The sequence below is a fragment of the Peromyscus californicus genome, unplaced genomic scaffold (genome assembly GCF_007827085.1).
Source record: "Peromyscus californicus insignis strain IS unplaced genomic scaffold, ASM782708v3 Scaffold_13__1_contigs__length_99412109, whole genome shotgun sequence".
Classification (NCBI taxonomy): Eukaryota; Metazoa; Chordata; class Mammalia; order Rodentia; family Cricetidae; genus Peromyscus; species Peromyscus californicus.
This window is the reverse complement of record NW_026294424.1, coordinates 9034098-9053459: the sequence shown is the minus strand read 5'-3', so window position 1 is coordinate 9053459 and position 19362 is coordinate 9034098.

The following is a 19362-nucleotide window of genomic DNA, read 5'->3' as shown; positions in this document are numbered from 1 at the left end:
TCCCAGGCCTGTGGAGCCAACCACTGTCCACGACAGAGACGACAGCCTGTGAGGATTCACTTTTTCGAGGGAGGCTGTGAAGAACTGCCCTCAGCAACCCAGCTGCTGTCCTGGAGATAGGAGCCCCCCTTTAGAGCTCAGCGCTCAGGTCCCGATGTGGACAAATAGTTATTTATTTCCTTTCTCTAACCGGAATCGGTTAAAACAGCAACAACAAATTGTTCACAATAGCTTTGGCTACCACACAGGCCTGGAGGGCACACAGAGACTCAGAGCATCCCAGGATAATTGTTCACAATAGCTGTGGCTACCACACGGGCCCGGAGGGCACACAGAGACTCAGAGCATCCCAAGATACATCGGTGGAAGTGCCAGGGTATTTGCCATCGGCTTCTAGAAGATAAACGTTGGCTGGCCCCAGTGGCCATCACAGCTAAGCCCGGTACTGCCAGAGCATTTGCTATTGAAGGACTAAAGATGTAAAAGTGGGCTTGTAGCTGTAGGTCCAGGTCAGTGGCAGGCAACTTACAACCAAGGTGGGGAGGCACCCCGATAGAGAATAGGGGCCCTAGGATGATTGACATGGAGAAAAAGGAAAATGCAGGTCAGGACATCTCAACCCCTACCTCCCCAGGCCAGTCTGAGCAGGTAGAGAACCAGGGAGACTTTCAGAGACTGGGCTCCACACCCCACTGCTCCCTGGGAGTGGGTGACCCCGCTCCCCCAGGAAGCCCCCTTTCTGGCTCTTCTTAAGCAAGCAGGGATACAACATCAAGTTTGGTCCCTGAGGTTATCCCGTCTCTGCCCTCCTAGCCATCTGTTTTGGCAAGTGACCCCAGTCCACAACATACTGTATGCATATTAAATGGATCGTGCTGTGTTGTGCCTGGTACACATGGTCGACACTTGCATCCCACAGGCTGTTGGCCCTCATCAGCTTTGTCCCCATCCCAGGACAACCCTCTCACAGCTAGGCCTCCGCATAAGTGACTTCAGCCTGGTGGTAGCAGCAAGGGTGAATGAAGCAAGTCTCGCCCACTGCCCTCCTCTGAATCACTATGCTCAAAATCAGTTCTGGGAATTTGCTTCCATGCATCCAGTCTGGTCCAATGTGTCATGCTGGGGAGGCTACAGGGTGCATGAGGGGCCATGGGATGTCACTTCCCTGGGAATGGGTCATACTTGGACTGAATTTGGGCCAGATATTCTCTGCCAGAGAAAACAGAAGCCATGTCAAAAAATGGAAAACAAAACCCCAAGGTCTAGAGAGCCTTCTCCTCGGCCTCAGTGAGTCATTAACAGGAATGCCAGCAGAAGGGCCTGGGAGGAGGTGGGCCCAGGAGGTCTGAGGGGAGTTCAGGAAGGTGGACATGGAATGTTATGCTTGGCTGCTGTTCTTCCCCTAAGGAACCCATCCTCAGGAAGTCCTTTTGACTTGGGCCCACAGCTCTGGGGCAGGGGGATAACCAGAAGCCAGAGTCTGTGAGGGGAGCCCTCCACTCTGCTGAAGAGCACAACATCTAAGTCAAATGTCTGGAGGGCACAGCCAAGGCCAGCTGAGGAATTGGGAGGCCGGTGGCTTCCATGACCAAGAACACTTAGCGGATCCAAGAGCATCACTAAGTGTCAATGTCTGAGTGTTCTGGGGGGCCCAATAGACAGTTGGTAATTTCTCTCCCCTCCTGACCCCAGCCTTCCATGTGAATGTAGCATGGTCTTCCCAAGGGATCCCAGGACAGACAGCCTGAGAGAAGGATGGTGTCCCTCCATTTTTTTAGTGCTGCAGAGTTGGAAGGAGAGTGCCCAGGAGAATGTAGGCTGTTTGAGGGTGGAGGCCCGAGCCTCTGATCCTTCAGTGGATCTGTGTAGTTTGTACCACCGAGGCCTTGGAGCAAGCATCCTGCCAAGAGGGCTCCCTGCCAGAGAGAAGCCCAGGAGAAGAACTAGGAGAGAGAGGCTAAGGTTGGGCCAAGGGCAAAGCAGACCCTGCGGTTTCATATAAGCGAAGTTGTCACATGGGAAAGGACACAAAGATCTCTTTCGCCTTTGTGTATCAGATCTCCCCACAGAAGGAAGGGTACCTACCTCTTCTTATGAGAAACCAGTCTTGGGGTCAGGCTCTCAGGATGGAGAGAAGAGATACTACAAACAGGGCAAGAATTCAAAGTTTCTAATTAAAGTGGACCTGATAGGCCCGGTCAGGCGGAGCACACCTGTCATCCAGCATTCAGAAGGTCAAGCCAGGAAGATCGCAGTTTTGAGGCCAGTCTGGATTCTGTAGTGAGACCCTGCCTCAAAAATAAGTAAGGGCGCCAGGCGGTGGTGGCGCACGCCTTTAATCCCAGCACTCGGGAGGCAGAGCCAGGCGGATCTCTGTGAGTTCAAGGCCAGCCTGGACTACCAAGTGAGTTCCAGGAAAGGCGCAAAGCTACACAGAGAAACCCTGTCTCAAAAAAACAAACAAAAAAGAATTTTTTAAAGGGGGGACTGGAGAGATGGCTCAATGGTTAAGAGCACTGGCTGCTCTTCCAGAGGACCTAGGTTCAATTCCCAGCACCCACATGGCAGCCCACAACTGTCTGTAAGTTCAGATCTCCGGGATCTGACACCTTCATACCAATGCATATAAAACAAAGTTAAAATAAATTAAAAAAAAAATAAATAAGGGCTGGAAAGATAGTTCATTGGTTAAGAGTACTTGCTACTTTTGCAGCAGACCCAAGTTCAGTTTCCAGTACCCATGTGGCAGCTAAGAACCATCTGTAACTCCAGTTCTGGGGGGAATCTGATGCCCTCTTCTGGCCTCCATGGGCACTGCATGCACATGGTAGACATATTTGTAGGCAAACACTAATACACAAACAACTAAAAATGAATATTTAAAAATAAATAAAGAAATGAGCTGAGCTGTGGTGGTGCAGGCATATAGTCCTAGCACTTGGGAGGCAGAGGCAGGTGGGTCTCTGAGTTCGAGGTCAGCCTGGTCTACAGAGAGAGTTCCAGGACAGCCAGGGCTACACAGAGAAACCCTGTCTCAAAAAAACAAAATAGCCGGGCAGTGGTGGTGCACGCCTCTAATCCCAGCACTCGGGAGACAGAGTCAGGCGGATCTCTGTGAGTTCGAGGCCAGCCTGGGCTACCAAGTGAGTTCCAGGAAAGGCGCAAAGCTACACAGAGAAACCCTGTCTCGAAAAACCAAAAAAAAAAAAAAAAATAATAATAATAATAATAATAATAATAATTAGTCATTAGTCAGTTAATGCTGACTGATGAGGGGTCAGAAGTCATAGGGGGAGCTAGAAAGGAGCTGGAGATGGAAGGCATTTCCTGTTTCCTCATACCTTAAGCAAGACCTTAGTTTTCCTATGCTTCAATGGGAAGGACTGGCTTGACTCTGAGAGGAGGGGTCTGGCCCTTTGGACTAACCTAACAGACAGGCAAGGTTCTAGTTAGCGTATGTCACTGTTGCAGGTACCATTCAAGCCTCCAGGGATCACAAGGGTCAGACCCCCTCCTGCTTACTGGTGACTCTTCTGTATTCAGATCTCAGAGTCCTGCCAATGGTGTCCACAAGTTTCCTCACTTGTTCCCCATGTCTGCAGAATGCCGTGGCCTTTCAAGAAGTTCCTGAGGAATTCACAGCCTCTCTTTGAAGATACTCCTCTCGCCCCACGTAGTGGGAGCCTTATGCTGTGGCTCCCTGTAAGGGAACTGGGTAAGTCGAAAGGTCTTAGCTGAAATCTACCTAACACACTCTGGGGCCAGAAGTACACCTCCACTTCCCAAGTGTGTAACAAGACGGCCCTGGTCATCTTGGTAGGACCATTTCATCGAGGAACTGAGGAAATAATCACATCCCTGTGGCTCTCCGCATGCCTGGGTGCAGGTGGGCAAGGCAGAATCATACCACTCAGTTGACCACCCAGTCCCTCTCTACCAGCCCAGTCGCCTTGAGGTTCCAAGGCAATTTGTACACGCCTCCATGTGTGTCCTAGCCTATGGGTCAACAGTATCTATGGAGTGAGCCAGCAAGATGGCTCTGTGAGTACAAGCACTTGTCACCAAGCCTGGTGACCAGCGTTCTGTCCCCAGGACCCACATGGTGGAGGGACAGAACCAACTCCTGCAAGCTAGCCTCTAATCGCCACACATGTGCGATGGCACCACCACCCCTGCAATAAGTAAATGTCAGAAAACAAAAACACAGTAGACTGTCTAGACCTTTCAACAGGATGTTGGCTTGCAAGTTCGCCAAAGATGTGTAACTCTCCTGTGGAAAGTTGAGGCTAGAGAAGGCTGAGTCCAGGAACTCAGCAACTGGGACCCTAGACAGAAGAGCCCACATAAGGACCCCCGAAGCTGTTTTGGGAGAGGGGAACGGAATACCAGCTGGCCAGACTCTGCCCGTGGACCTCTCATGAAAGCTCAAGTCCAGCCCGGCAGGGCCCTGAGGCAAAGCCCACCGGGGTAAGTCTGTTTCTCCCTTTCTGAGTGAAGAAGCTAAGGCCCAGAGAGAAGTGATTTGTTCAGAGGACAGCCTCAGTGACAGAGACCGTCCCAGGTAAGCCTACTAAGACTGAACAGAACCCACCTTCCAAAGATTCTGTCACACACACACACACACACACACACACACACACACACACACACAGAGTCAACAGTCAACAGGTCCCTGGCAGCATCAGTGGGGAGCGTGGGGCCAGCTTCGTTCCCAGAAGCCCTTCCGGCAGCTCCCGAGCACCATTCTGATGATGTTGGGTCCTGAGCCTGATCAGAGACCAAAACTTCTCTGCCAGAAGGCCCATCAGGCCTGAGCTCTAATGGGGAGCTGTTCATGGGGCAGGAGGCAGCAAGAACCCGGGAACTAGGCAGCAGACAGATCTCCCTCATCTGAGCCTGAAGCCTATGAACTCTCTGTGGCAACAACTCCAACATGGAAGGTCTGAGGTGAGTAAGCCATGTGTACTGATGGCCCTATAAGCTGCAAACCTCCCCCCGCCCTTTTTTTCAATTGTTCCCATGTCTACTGGTTAACTCTACCATGTGCATCTGGGGAGATGCAGTTTTGAATTGGAGGCCCAAGAAACCTGGCTTTTGCCGTCATGCCTCTGGGACCTCAGAAAGTGTCCCTCTTGGACACTGGGTCTTTCCAGGCACCAAAGGGAAAAGGACCAGACGCTTCCCTGCCCTGGGAGAAGTCCCTAGAGACATCTCCTTCTCTGCAGACCCTGTGAACCTGGGTCTTCCAGGCAGTGGTTGGCCATCCCACCAACTGGCAGAACAATCCTCTCAGTTTCCAACGACTTGAAAACCACATGTGATTTTCCATAGTCCAGGCTCCCCAGGCCTGGCTGCTGAGCGAGCAGAGTTCGTGCTGAATTCCTTCCACTCACCGCAGGGCAGACAGTGGGCCCAGCTGTGGGGAGACTCTCTGGAATGGGGGGTCACCACATCCAGGCAGGGCAGGCGTCCAGCATTGATGAGTAATTCTGCAGCCTGCCGGTCTGGGAAGAGGACATGTGACAAGTTAATGTAACAATCATCCCAGTGTTAAGCCAGAGAGGAGGAGACCCTTCAAAATGGGCTCCGTTTGCTGGCCCCCTGCACACCTTCATCAAGATTAACTTCGGACAGGTTAAGATGTCAGTATTCCTCGCCCTAGACAGAGAACTTGGTTGCATACAAGTTTTGGCCCTGTGTACAACAAAGGTCAATGGGAATGGAATTTCAAAGAAAACAGAACACTGGGGAGGAGAGTGAACATCCTCAGCCTCCTGGAGTTTGAGGAACCCGCTGTGGCCTCAGCTCAACCTGCTGGGAAGTCAAACTGCAGCATTGCACTCTTTCTGTTCGTTTGGGACAGGGTGTTGCCGTGTAGTCCAGGCTAGCCTAGAACTCATGATGCTCCTGCCTCAGCCTCCTAAATGCAGAGATTATAGATAAGCCAATGACTCTCTTTGAGTCTCTGTTCCTCTTTTCTGTGAAATGGGGCAAAATGACATTATTAAACCTCTATAACATGGTTCAAGGTTCAAGGTTTCATGGAGATACATCTGCGTACTTGTACCTGAAAAACAGTAATTTTTAATTTTATTTATTTTTATTTAATTATTATTAATTTTTATTTTACTTTTTTTTTAACTGGTTTTTGGAGACAAGGTTTCTCTATAAAGTGGTCCTGGCTGTCCTGGAACTCACTCTGTAGACCAGGCTGGCCTCGAACTTACAGAGATCCACCTGCCTCTGCCTCCCGAGTGCTGGGATTAAAGGTGTGTGCGCCACCACAGCTTGGTAAGGGAAGCTGCATTTTTAAAGTTTAATTTGATTCTATTTCCCTTTTAAATGTCTAGCTTGCTGAGAGAGCATTTACCAAGCATGCATGGGGCCCTGGGTTCTAGTCCCTACCACTAGAAAAACAAAAAGCAAAAAGCCCAAAGAATAAAAGTGAGCTGAAAGACCTGGAAAGATGACTCAGAGGTTAAGACACTTGCTGCTCTTCCAGAGAACACAGTTCCATTCCCAGCACTCACATGGTGGCTCACAGCAGTCTGTAACTCCAGTCCCAGGGCATCCAGTGCCCTTTTCTGGCCTCCATGAACTGCAGGCATGCATGTAGCACACAGACATAAATGTAGCCAAAGCATCCATATATAAAAAGTAGAGTAAAATAAATTTTTTTAGTGAGCTAAGAGATATAAACAGACAATTCACAAAAGAAACATAGGTAGACACCAAAACGTATGCAAATATTCAACTTCGGGGCTGGAGAGATAGCTCAGAGGTTAAGAGTACTGACTGCTCTTCCAGAGGACCCGGGTTCAATTCCCAGCACCCACATGGCAGCTTGCAACTGTCTGTAATGCCAGCTTCAGGGGACCCAACACCCATGGCAACAACATCAATGTACATTAAAATAAATAAATTAAAAAAAATATTCAACTTCACCAAAGGTTATATATCTAAACCAAGGGCCAGGAGAGATGGCCCTGTGGTTACGAACACTGACAGCTCTTCCAGAGGACCCGGGTTCTATTTTCAGCACTCACATGGCAGCTCATAGTCATCTGTGACTCAAGCCTCAGGGATCCAATACCTTTTTCTGGCCTCCAAGAGGGGCTCCTGACAGTTGTCTTCTGATCTCCACAGGTATGACATGACATGCATATATAGACACACACACACACACACACACACACACACACACACACACACACACACACAATTTTTTCGTGTAAGAAGTATCAGGCAGTAGCTGTCTAAACACTGGGAACAGGAACACCTCGGGAGGCCGTCTTATTTAAGATCACTTGGCAGTAGAGAATAGAAGAATCCTTCTGCCGCAAGCAGCTGAACTCCAACAAGCACCCTGCTGTGATAACGGTGATGTAGTACCTAAAATATGACGAAAATGTAATTCTTACTCTTGTAAATTAAATCTAGGCAAGGAGTTCTGAGTACGGCAATCTAATAACCGTTAACAACCGTCAGAGGCTCCGGCTCCTCCGACGCTGTTCCCTTGGCCTCGACATACAGCCTTTCTCTCACAATACAAACCAATGCTTGTGATCCAGCCATCTTCACAACGTCCAAGGCTGCAGACATTTTCTTTAAGAATGCTCTGTAGCCAGGTGTGGTGGCTGGCATCTATGCTGTCCGCACTCAGGCAGAGGCAAAAGAAGCAAGAGTTTGAGGCTAGTGTTTACTACAGAGCAAAACCATCTGAAATCCCACTACATTCCCTGCCCCCCAAAACCAGCCAATCCACCAGCAAACAAACAACAAAACTTCTAACACTCTCTGGAAGCTCTGTGAAACTCCATGTTCATTCCATTGATTCCGTGGGCCTTTAATCACAACTGGGTCCCAGGCACAGGCAGCGAGCTACAAAGGGAGGTGGGAAGCACAGCTTGCTTTCTCCTGACATCCCAGGCTGTCACTAATGGGCTTGACATTAACAGCCTCTGCTACATGTGATAGTCTTGTTCTTTTTTTTTGAGCTGAGGATCGAACCCAGGGCCTTGCGCTTGCTAGGCAAGCGCCCTACCACTGAGCTAAATCCCCAACGCTCTTCTTGTTCTTGCGTTTAGTAAGATCCCTGAAATCTAAATTTTAAAAAAAAAAGAAGAAGAAGTCAGTGTCTGGATGAGGAGGGTATGAGCTCCAATCTTAGGAAGCATGAGAAGTCAGGGGCAGCCACATCAACAGCTGTGGTGTGTGTGTGTGTGTGTGTGTGTGTGTGTGTGTGTGTGTGTGTGTGTGTCTGTGTGTGTCTGTGTGTCTGTGTCTATGTCTGTGTAACTGTGTCTGTGTGTGTCTGTGCACATGTGTGGTGTGTGCATGTGTATGTGTGTGTGTGTCTGTGCACATGTGTGGTGTGTGTATGTGTATGTGTGTGTGTGTCTGTGCACGTGTGTGGTGTGTGTATGTGCCTGTGTGGTGTGTGTGTGTGTGTGTGTTGGGGGGTAAGGTACTCATATTCCTGCCGTTTGCAGACTCAGCCAGAAGCCCAGCCAAGGAAAACATGAAGTGGGCAGCCAGCTTCAGCCTGAGAGACACCCTGCAGGTACCCAGCCCAGCTCCCCAGCTCCTGCCAGCACGGAGAGGGAGAGAATGCTCGCCAGGACACTGGGGTGCCCCGGGTCTAATGCCAGGACCTATAGCTGCCTGGTTGCCATCTCTAATGCCACCCCCCACCCCTACCCCAGCCAAGAAGGGTGATTCACACATAAATGTCCATTTCCTCAGCCCCAGGCAGTTTCATAGCTCAGCCACTGCATCTCCCCTGGGCTGAGTTCAGGTTGCCCTGAGTTCCCAAGTAGCTCCACTTTCTTCTCCTTCCTTCTGAGGCAAGGGGTCCAAAGGTATCATTTGGTCTTTTTTTTTTTTTTTTTTTTTTTTTTTCAGTTCTGAGGATCGAACCCAGGGCCTGGCACACACTAGGCAAACACTTCACCCAACCCTTCATAGGTCCCTATTGTCTTCCTGCCTCCTTCCTGTGGGAGCACTCTTGCTGCAGAGATGACCGCCCACTCTCACCTCAGACAGCTCTTGCTCTCCATGTCTAGCCTGGACTTCATTTTGACTTCCCTCTCCCTGGGCGTTGCAGGGTTTGGGTCACTGTTCCCAAGGTCAGCCGTCTCCCTGGCCCATTGCCTCCCCCTGGGCTGGGAGTTCAGTGTCTGTGCATCATGGCTGACTCACTCGATTGTCCCACGTCTCTTTCCAGCCCCATGTACCACCCTCAGGCCGTTGCAAAGACTTGAGGGCCTCCACACAGTGGAGGCAGGCCCACTCTGAGGGCCTGTAAGACAACCCTTCCCATGTCTTGCCCCTTTCCCTTAGCTCTGGAGTGTGTCCGAAAACTCAAGGACTGGTGCCTTGCTCCAGACCTGATACCGCATTGCTGAAGATGCTCTAGTCCACTGCTTTTGACCCTCATACCCTTGCCTACCTTGATGAATCACCCACTCACGGTCCTCTAGGCAATCCCCTTCTACAGGGTGAGGAAGTAAGACTCGATTACCCACTGTGGAAGTTTGAATGTAATTGGCCCCCGTAATCCCAAAGGGAGTGGCACTATTAGGAAGTGTGGCCTTGTTGCAGAAGTGTGTCACTGTGGGGGTGGGCTTTAAGGTTTCCTGTGCTCAAGATACGGCCCAGTGTCTTAGACTATTTCCTGTTGCCTTCTGATCAAGATGTAGCCGGCACCATGCCTACCTGCATGCCGCCATACTCCCCGCAATGATAATGGACTGAACCTCTGAAACTGTAAGCGAGCCACCCCAATTAAATGCTTTTCTTTATAAGAGTTGCCATGGTCATGGTGTCTCTTCACAGCAATAGAAACCCTGACGAAGACACCCACCATGTGGAAGAACTGTCCCTGAGGTTTCTCTCCAGCAGAGGAAACAATGGCTACAGCCTGACACTGAAGACCAACACAGACCCCCTGGAAGGAAGGCTGAGTGGGGCCTGCAGAGATCTTGGGTCAGAGAACCCTGGGGGAGGGGCAAGGGGGGGGAGGTGAGAGCAGATGCTGTAAGTCAGCCTGAGCTTGGGTCTTTACTGGGTTGGGGATAAAAGTCACTGGAGTGGCCTGCACAGAGCAGAAGGATAGGGAGGATGCAGACATACAGCCACAAGAAGTGGCCGAAGAGTTGACAGAGCCAGCAATGCTTAGAAGCAGTAGGTGGGACTCCCAGAGAGAGAAGGGGAGGGGAGAGGTGCTTCCCTCCCCCCTAGTGTGTCTCCTAGACAGCTGACACTGCAAAATCCTGTTGAAAGCATGGCGGGGGGGGGGGGGGGGGGGGGGGGGGGATGGGAGGGGGGCAGACTCCTGTTGGTGGGAGGAGGCAATGAGTCCACTCCAAGTTGTTTTCTTTTTTGGGGGGTTGTTTTTTTTTTTTGGTTTTTCGAGACAGGGTTTCTCTGTGTAGTTTTGGAGCCTGTCCTGGATCTCGCTCTGTAGACCAGGCTGGCCTCGAACTCACAGAGATCCACCTGGCTCTGCCTCCCGCATGCTGGGATTAAAGGCGTGCGCCACCACCGCTCGGCCACTCCGGCAAGTGGTGAAGGAAGAATTCATATGTGGCAGGTGACCACATTGCCTGGTCCCCTCCCCAGATGCCCCTTCCCAAAATGGGCTCATGCCTAGAGGTACTGAAATGCCACTGGCGACCACACCCTGTATGGTTCTGGATACCTGTGCCATTGGGGACCCTGGGTGATCCTCCCTACCTCCCTGTAGGGCCTGGATCCCTGCCAGCAGTGCTGAATTAGAGAAGGGATATAGTCATGGGCTCAGTCCTTCCCTGATGGGGAGCAGGGATGGGGACAAAGAGGCTCCAGTGTTTGATTGGCTCTCCCCTACAAGAATGTGGGTGCCATGCAGTGTGTCTCTGTCTTGGCCAGTGCCTAGCTCAGTTATGCCCTTTCATTGGTTGGGAGCCCCCGGCTCAGTATCTCCACCTTGCAGAAGCCCCTCTACACCCTTCCGGGTCAGTTGCTGGCTTCACTCTGCAGAAGACAGTTCTTTCAAAAGACTTCTATTGCGTAAGTACTGTGCTCTCACTCTAGAAAAATTAGAAAACGTCAGACCGAATAGCAAAACTATCGATAAGTGTTATCAAAGTACAGGCCGCCCCTCCCCCACCAGAGAGACAGTCCTCCAGAGGTTTGTGTTTAGACCTGGGGACACCTGAGGGAGCCGAGCACTGTTCCATCGCTGCTTGCCCTCTCTGTCTCCAACCTCTCCCCGGCAAGAGTCGGGTATTGATGTCACCCCCTCTGACGGGACATTAAAGAGTTGACATGTGTGGAGTGCTTAGAGCAGCCTGCCAGGGAGCGCTAGCCAGGCTGACCTCATTATGGAGATGTGCACACCCTTAGAAACATTTTATTGTGGAAACTCCAGTCATCTGCACAGGCTGCCTGCCCTGGTGCCTCGCCTGCAGTTCGACTCTTGGCCCACCTGCTCCGCTGCTTGCTTCCCTCCTCCTCCTGAAGGCAGCATAAGGTTCCCCAAAGGAGTAAACAGACTCTCTCTCCCTCTCCCTTTCCATCTATTAGCTCTCTTGAAAACACAATCACACTCATTAATACCCACTATTCATTCAGAACACAAACGTCCCTAAGGGCTCCATTCATTTGTGCTTGCGGTTTATCTGAATCAGGATTCGCCTGAGACCCATGGGCTAGGATTCCTACCTGGGGCTCCCCGCAGCTAACTGCATCTAGGTTGCTTCTCCAGAAGCTTCCCAAGGCCTGGATATTGCAAACTTCTTTCCACACCCAACATCGGAAACAAATGCAGTGATATTTGTTGTGTCCATGAATTCAGCCCAACACTTCAGAATGCTGGAAACTCAATTTGACATTTCCCTGAGTGGTTTCACATTGAGTTTAGCCCTCCGCCCTGCCGCAGTCTTGCAAGGGTGCCTCCTTCCCTTCCCCCTGGCCTCCAGGGCATCAGAAGGCAAAGTCAAGCTAAGGAATCTGGTCCTTAAGTCGCTGTGTCCAGAGGCGTGTGCTCAGCCATCCACATCTCACTTCAGTGCCGCCATGAGTAACCAAGGGATGTCCCGGTGGGAAGTGTAATTCCTGTCCGTCAGTTTACAGTTTGCATTTCGGCTTCTGCAGGACTCTCGGGATTTTGTTTCCTGAAGGAGGAAACTAGAGCTCAAGCTGTCATTTAACTTAAGTGACAGGCAAAGTGACACCTTCAAGTGGATGGAAGATGGAGGCCACCCTTCCAGGGTCAGCTTCTGGTCAGGAGGCTCCCTGACCCCTCAACCTCCAGCAGAACTTGGTGAGGCCTCAAGAATGGGTTACATTATGGTTCTCAGGTACTCAACAACTCTAGCCAGCTTCTCCCCACCCTCCTCCTCAGGTTTGCTTCTGGATATCCTCTTCGGTGTTTCTTCTTGCCTCAGCAGGAAGCTGCACTGGGTCCCTTCACATCTGCACCTGTGTCCTTCCTTTGCCGGTCTCCTTGCTCCTGACAGTGCCCTCATTTGCAGCTGTAGACCTCACTGCTCCAAGGTTGTGACTCGTCTAGCAAGGTGATCCTCACTCTCTTCCCTCAATGTCCCCGTAGGTCTCAGGACCATCACTGACACTCCACACTCAGCTTTCTGCTCTCAGGTGATGGCAGGTCCAGCCTTTCTGCCGCTGGAGCAGATCTATTCAGATCATGGTGTAGCCAGAAGCCTGCATTCCTCACCTGGGGCAGGACAGTCACCTGTAGGAGGGGTCTCTCCTACCATTATCCCTTTATGTTAAAGCTGACAAGGGTCAAGTCCTACTTTGAACCTCTGCTTGAAATCTCCACTTCAGAGTGAAAGCCAAAGACCCTCAGGTGACCACCAGGGCCACAGGATCTGACCACGTTTTGACCTTCTTCCCTGTGCTCTTCTCCAGCTGCATGGGTGCTTCCTTTCTTGACCATGCAGAACACAGGCTCACCTTGCTAGCTCCCTGTCAAGAACAGGCCTGCTTGCCTGTGTGAGCACTGCTCAGACTTCATCTTCCGGCCCTGAGCATGCATTCTCCCTCAGTTTTGATTTTTTACAATTTATTTCTTTTTATGTGCATTGGTGTTTTGCCTATATTTATGTCTGTGTGAGAGTGTCGGATCCCCTGGAACTGGAATTCCAGACAGTTGTGAGCTGCCATGTGGGTGCTGGGAATTGAACCCAGGTCCTCTGGAAGAGCAGCCAGTGCTCTTAACCTCTGAGCCATTTCTCCAGCCCCTTCCCTGGTTTTGATTTTAAACTCTACTGATACATACAGTTTTGTGAGTCCCTGCTCTGTTTGTGGTCAGCAGGAGCTCACGTCTGTGTTGAGAGCTGGGATCCTTGTCTACATGGCTTCTTGTCACCCATAAATGGACCAGCCTCTTGACATGGCAGTTGTGAGACCTTGTAAGTGTAAACACACAGGGCCACGAAGTCTCTTCTGCTGCATTGTGTTGGCCAAAGCAAGTTTCCGGACCAGCTTATAATCAAAAGGGGCCAGTGAGACGGACTACTCAGCTAGGAAAGGCACTTTCCACCAAGCCTGACGACCCGAGTTAGATACACGGGCCCCACGGAGTAGAAAGGGAGAACTGACACACACATACATACACACACACACACACACACACACACACACACACACACACACACACACACAAAAGAGGCAAGACTCTACTTCTTTCTAGGGGGATTGGACATCAGCGTCATTACCGAAAAGCGGTAGGTGGGAAGAATTCCTGGGGCCACGTTCACTGTCACTGACTAACCTGCTGGTCCAATGTACATTCTCCCTGTCTGTCTTGTACCATGTGGGCAGTGGCTTCTGTATGCCACATACACGGTATCCCATGTGCTTACATAGCAGGCTATGTGTTTGTTCAATAAATGGTTGGAAGGGTGACTCTAAGGTTACATAGCTAGCTAGTTAGATAGAGTGTGTGTGTGTGTGTGTGTGTGTGTGTGTGTGTGTGTGTGTGTGTTTGTGTGTGTGTGAGTGTGTGAGTGTGTGTGTGAGTGTGTGTGTGTGAGTGTGTGTGTGTGTGTGTGTGTGTGTGTGTGTGTGTGTGTGTGTTTATTTTGTGGGGATTGCGTTTTTGCTGTGACTGGGCCTCAAGCATGATAGACAAGTGTTCTGACATTGAGCTATAACCTCAGCCACAAAGTCTAAGTTATAGTTTATATAAGTGTTTGTCTACTTAAATCATGCTTCTGCCTCTATGGCTGCAGCAACCTTGGAAACATTCGTTTTGCTCTGAACCTGCTACGTCAGCTGCAATGTGGGGAAACTGACAGTGAAAGCAGGTGTAGTGGTTTGTCCCTTCCCTTCTCTTCCCCCGGAAGCAAAGGCAAGAGGATTGGGAGTTCCAGCCCTGAGCCACACAGCAAGACTTTGTCAAAACAACAACAGCAGGGGCTGGAGGGATGGCTCAGTGGTTCAGAGCACTTACTGCTCTTGCAGAGAACCCAGCTTCAGTTCCCAGCACCCACACGGCATAGGTGGCTATTAACTACATTTCTGGAAGATCCAACGCCCTCTATTAGTCTCTGAAGGCACTGCATGCATGTGATGAACAGACATATAGTCAGATAGAACACTTATACACATTTAAAAAAACTATAAAAATAAAACCAAGCTGGGTGTGGTGGCACACGCCTCTAATTCTAGCACTTGGGAGGCAGAGGTAGGATTATCTCTGAGTTCCAGGCCAGTCTAGTCTACAGAGTGAGTTCCAGGACAACCAGGGCTACATAGAGAAGCCCTATCTCGAAAAACCAATAGATAGATAGATAGATAGATAGATAGATAGATAGATAGATAGAAAGCCACCACTCCCAAAGTGCAAAGGGTCCCAGCTGATGATGGTCTGACTTACAAATTTTCAAGTCTACAGTGGTGTGACAACTATGTGCAGTAGAAATTACACTTTGAATTTGTGTATTTTCCCAGATAAGTAACGTGCAGTACTTGATGAAAGCAATGATGAGCACTCGGCCAGGAGCTGAAATAGCCACTGATCTACAGTGTGCTGTACCACTCAGCTTGGGTGCTCTGTAGGACTGGGTATCAAATCACTCTCCACCTGTAAGATTTCCAAGCTGCCATGGGCTTACGGTGCATAGCCCCACCACAGGTCAAGGAACCTCTACAAGAAATCAGCATATTCAGAAAGAAATCAAATGCTCAACATGTCATTAGCATGGTATGCAGATGCCTCCAAGCCCTCCATTCATCTAACAGTTGTTACTTCCCACCTGATCTACCAGCTGGCCACTCAACTTCTGGGGCAGCCCTGCCCCTCACGGGGACTCCAGGGTCTTTCCACAAACCTTCCTGGCTGCTGTCACCTTTTCCCTTGACTTTGACCTTGGCTTGATGCTGCCCAGGGGGAGCTTGTTGCCTCCCCATCCAGCCTCTCGGGACTTTCCACCTACCCACACCGTGGGTCAGAAACCAGGAGAGATGGCAAGATTTTCTAACTCAGTGTCCATAAACCTGGGACCTCCCTCCCCCGAATTCGTATCCGTGTTTCATTTCAATAGTAATCACAGTAAATGAGAAAATAACTAAAAAATATAATAGTGTCAGCTTCTGCAGTAGTGTGAATGAAATCATCTTTGGATTTTTTGTTTGTTTGAGGCAGAGTCTCACTGTGTAGCCTTGGCTAGACCGGAACTCTCTATATAGACTGGGTTGTCCTCAAACTCAGAGATATGCCTGCCTCTGCCTCCTGAGCGTTAGGATTAAAGGCATTCGCCACCACACCTGGCCATTTTTGGATTTTTAACTAGCAGTGGAGCTGGGGTCTGCAAGCCCCCCTTGTCTTTCCCTCTTTCTGGGCCTCCCAAGGCCCCTCATTGCCAGTTATGCCTGGGTTGGTTAGACAAATAAACCCAATGAACCTTCATTTTAAGGACACTCCCTTTGCTACAATCCTCTGGCCAAATCCCGAGGCAGAAAGGGGTCCTGGGGCCCTGGTGCTTCTTGATTTCTCCCCACCCCTATATTCCAATGGGGTCCCATCCTGGGCCTCCAGCTGCCCACCCGGTTCTTGTGGGTGGTGCCTGTCCAGAAGCAGAGACACAAACCTTCCTTTAAAGGCAGCAAATGTTATTTCTCAAAAATAAATCTTCTATATTTGTTACACAATCAGCCAGGCCCTGGCAAGCCCCAGCCCCAGCACTAGCACATCGAATGCCAAAAATCCAAATCTAAGCCAGACATGGTGGCACACACCCATAATCCCAGCAATGAGGAAGCTGAGGGTACGGGAAGTTTGAGGTTAGTCTGGGTTACATAGTGAGACCTGTCTCAAAAAAATAAAATTACACAAATCTTGAGGTTCTGATAGATCTACATACAAAGGTCAGAGAAAGCAGTAAAGCTAGACCCAGGTAGCAGATTGAAGAGTTAAACCCCCCCCCCACACACACACACATCCATAAGCTAGACCCAGGTAGCAGATTGAATAGTTAAACCCGCCCCCCCCCCCACACACATCCAAAAGCTAGACCCAGGTAGCGGATTGAAGAGTAACCCCACACACACACACACACATCCATAAGCTAGACTCAGGTAGCAGATTGAATAGTTAACCCCCCCCACACACATCCATAAGCTAGACCCAGGTAGCAGATTGAATAGTTAACCCCACACACACACACACATCCATAAGCTAGACCCAAGGTAGCAGATTGAAGAGTAACACCCACACCCACACACACACACACACACACACACACACACACACACACACACACACACACACACGCATCCATAAGCTAGACCCGGGTAGCGGATTGAAGAATAAACCCCCCTCCCCGCCCCCCCTCACATCCATAAGCTAGACCCGGGTATCGGATTGAAGAATAACACCCCTCCCCTGCAAACATCCTTGTCCTTCCAGACTTTTTTTGGAATAAGAGTCTTTTGCTGGTATAATTAGGATAAGAACCTTGAGATGATATCCTCCTGAATTAGAGTGATGTTTCTTGACCTGTGTCATTCTAAGGAAAGAGGAGGACACACAGTTAGAAGAGCCCAGAGGAAAGACAGCCCCCGGAGGTGACAGCAGAGACAAGACCAGTGCAGCCACTGACTGGAAGAGGCAGGCAGGGGCCTCAGCTGCACACTTCAGAACGTGGGTCTGCTGACACCTGGGTTTTGTTCATTTGTTTGTTTGATTGATTGATTGATTTCTGGCCTTGAGAATTGGGAGAGAGTAGTTTCTATTGGTTCAAGCTGCCCAACTTGTGACAATTTGTTATAGCAGTCATGGGACAGGCACACCAGGGATTAATGACTACAATGTGTCAAAGCAGGTCCAGGTTCATGAAAGGCCAACAATCCCCAGGAACCCCGGTCCAGCAGCATTTAGGAGTTTAACCACACAGGCTTTCCAAGAGCTGCTGGCAAGTGGCCTGTAGAGGAAAAGAGATCAAGATAAGAAGGGCAAGTGCTGGAGCAGAGCTGATTCCCAGCCCCTCAGGCCTTGGAAGGAGCCCACACAGGTGTAAATGACATCAGAGAGAACCTGAAGACAGAGGCTGGCTGGGTGGAGGTGAGGGACAGAGGTGTGGCAGGGTTGAGCGGCTTTGGAAAGGTTGTGAGGACTGAGTAGCTCACACACACACACACACACATACACACACACACACACACGCACGCACACACGCACGCGCGCACACGCACGCACGCATGCATGCATGCATACCCACACACACCATGCCAAGGTCTTCTGGAGCAGGAGAGTCATCTTGGAAAAACACCAGTTCATACAGCTGGGCAAAAGTAATCCAAACATGAGTTTGAGATGGGCAGGAAGAGCCAGACTGGAGGGCTGGGGAAGGGACAGCAAGCCTCAGAGCAGTTGATAGAGCCCAGCCATGAGGCAGTCTGTGCAGGCTCTCTGCTTTGCGGGGGTCTCAGAGAGGGGAAGAGGAGGCTTGGGACTTCGATGGGAACCTCTGAACTAACTTTACTGGAACAGACCACCCAAACCAGTCAGATGTCGCTGTTTCCAGAGAGGCACAAGAGCAGCCTGGGGGTTCAGGAAAGGAGAGGCCAGAGACTCCCCACACCCACGTCAGATCTCAGCCCTCGGCTCAGGCCTGCCTCCTGAGAGCCACTGCTCAGTTACGGAACTTGTATGGGCCCACGTTACTGGGGTATATATGCAGGCAGAAGGAGCCTACACGGCATGCTTCTTTCTACTTAGCATGTATGCTCTCTAGACTCATCCAGGCTACTGTACCACACACATCCCTTTTATCTTAAGGCCACCTAGTATTGGATATATACCAAGGAGGTGACATGCCTCACTATTGTCCCTAAGGCAGGCCTTGCCTTCTCAGACTCACTCCACCACCTTCCTACAGTGACTACCCAGTAGAACTGTGTGGGGCGATTAAGTCAGCTGAGGAATGAAACGTAAAGACAATTTCCACATATGAATCTATCTATCTATCTATCTATCTATCTATCTATCTATCTATCTATCTATGTGGTGCGAGTGCTCTGTCTGCATGTACAACTTTATGCCAGAAGAGGGCATCAGATCCTATTATAGATGGGAACTAGCATGTGGTTGCTGGGAATTGAACTCAGGACCTCTGGAAAAACAGCCAGTGCTCTTAACTACTGAGCCATCTCTCCAGTCCCCACCCCCCAAATATATGAATCTTAAGTCTCCTTTCTGTGGAGTCCTTACTACAGTCCAAGGACTACTCTCCAAGAACGGCAACTCGATTCAAGCACATCTCAGTCTCACTGAGTCCAAGACCTACCCCGCGGCTATGCATCCTACTGCTAACCCCACTGTGAAAGCTACTCCCAGTACCCGGAGAGTCTCAAACAGGTTCCTCAGCATTCCAGGAGAAAGCCCTTCCCTTCTCCACCTGTCCCAGGAAGATTACAGACCTGTTCTTTGGTATGCTCTGGGACACAAATAGGCACACACATATGTATAGCACACTCAGTACTCATAACCTACAGCTAGCCCAAACTACTCTCGAACTGGAGACCCTCCATTCTCAGCTTGGAGTGCCGACAGTACAAAGGCATGCCACCTCGCCAGGCCAAACTGTAAATTTATATATGGTTCCACTTGCCATCCTTTCCCTCCAGTATTACCAAGTTGGTTGTGTTACTTAGATCACAAAGATATTCCAGTGGGGCTGGAAAGACAGTTAAGTAGTTAAGATCACTTGCTGGTCTTGCAGAGGTCCTGGGTTCAGTTCCCAACCATCCCTAACTCCAGTTCAGGGAGATCTGGCACGCTCCTCAAATTTCCACCAGCACCAGGTGTTAATCCCCAAGATGAGAGGAGAAAGACCACCGACCCAAACC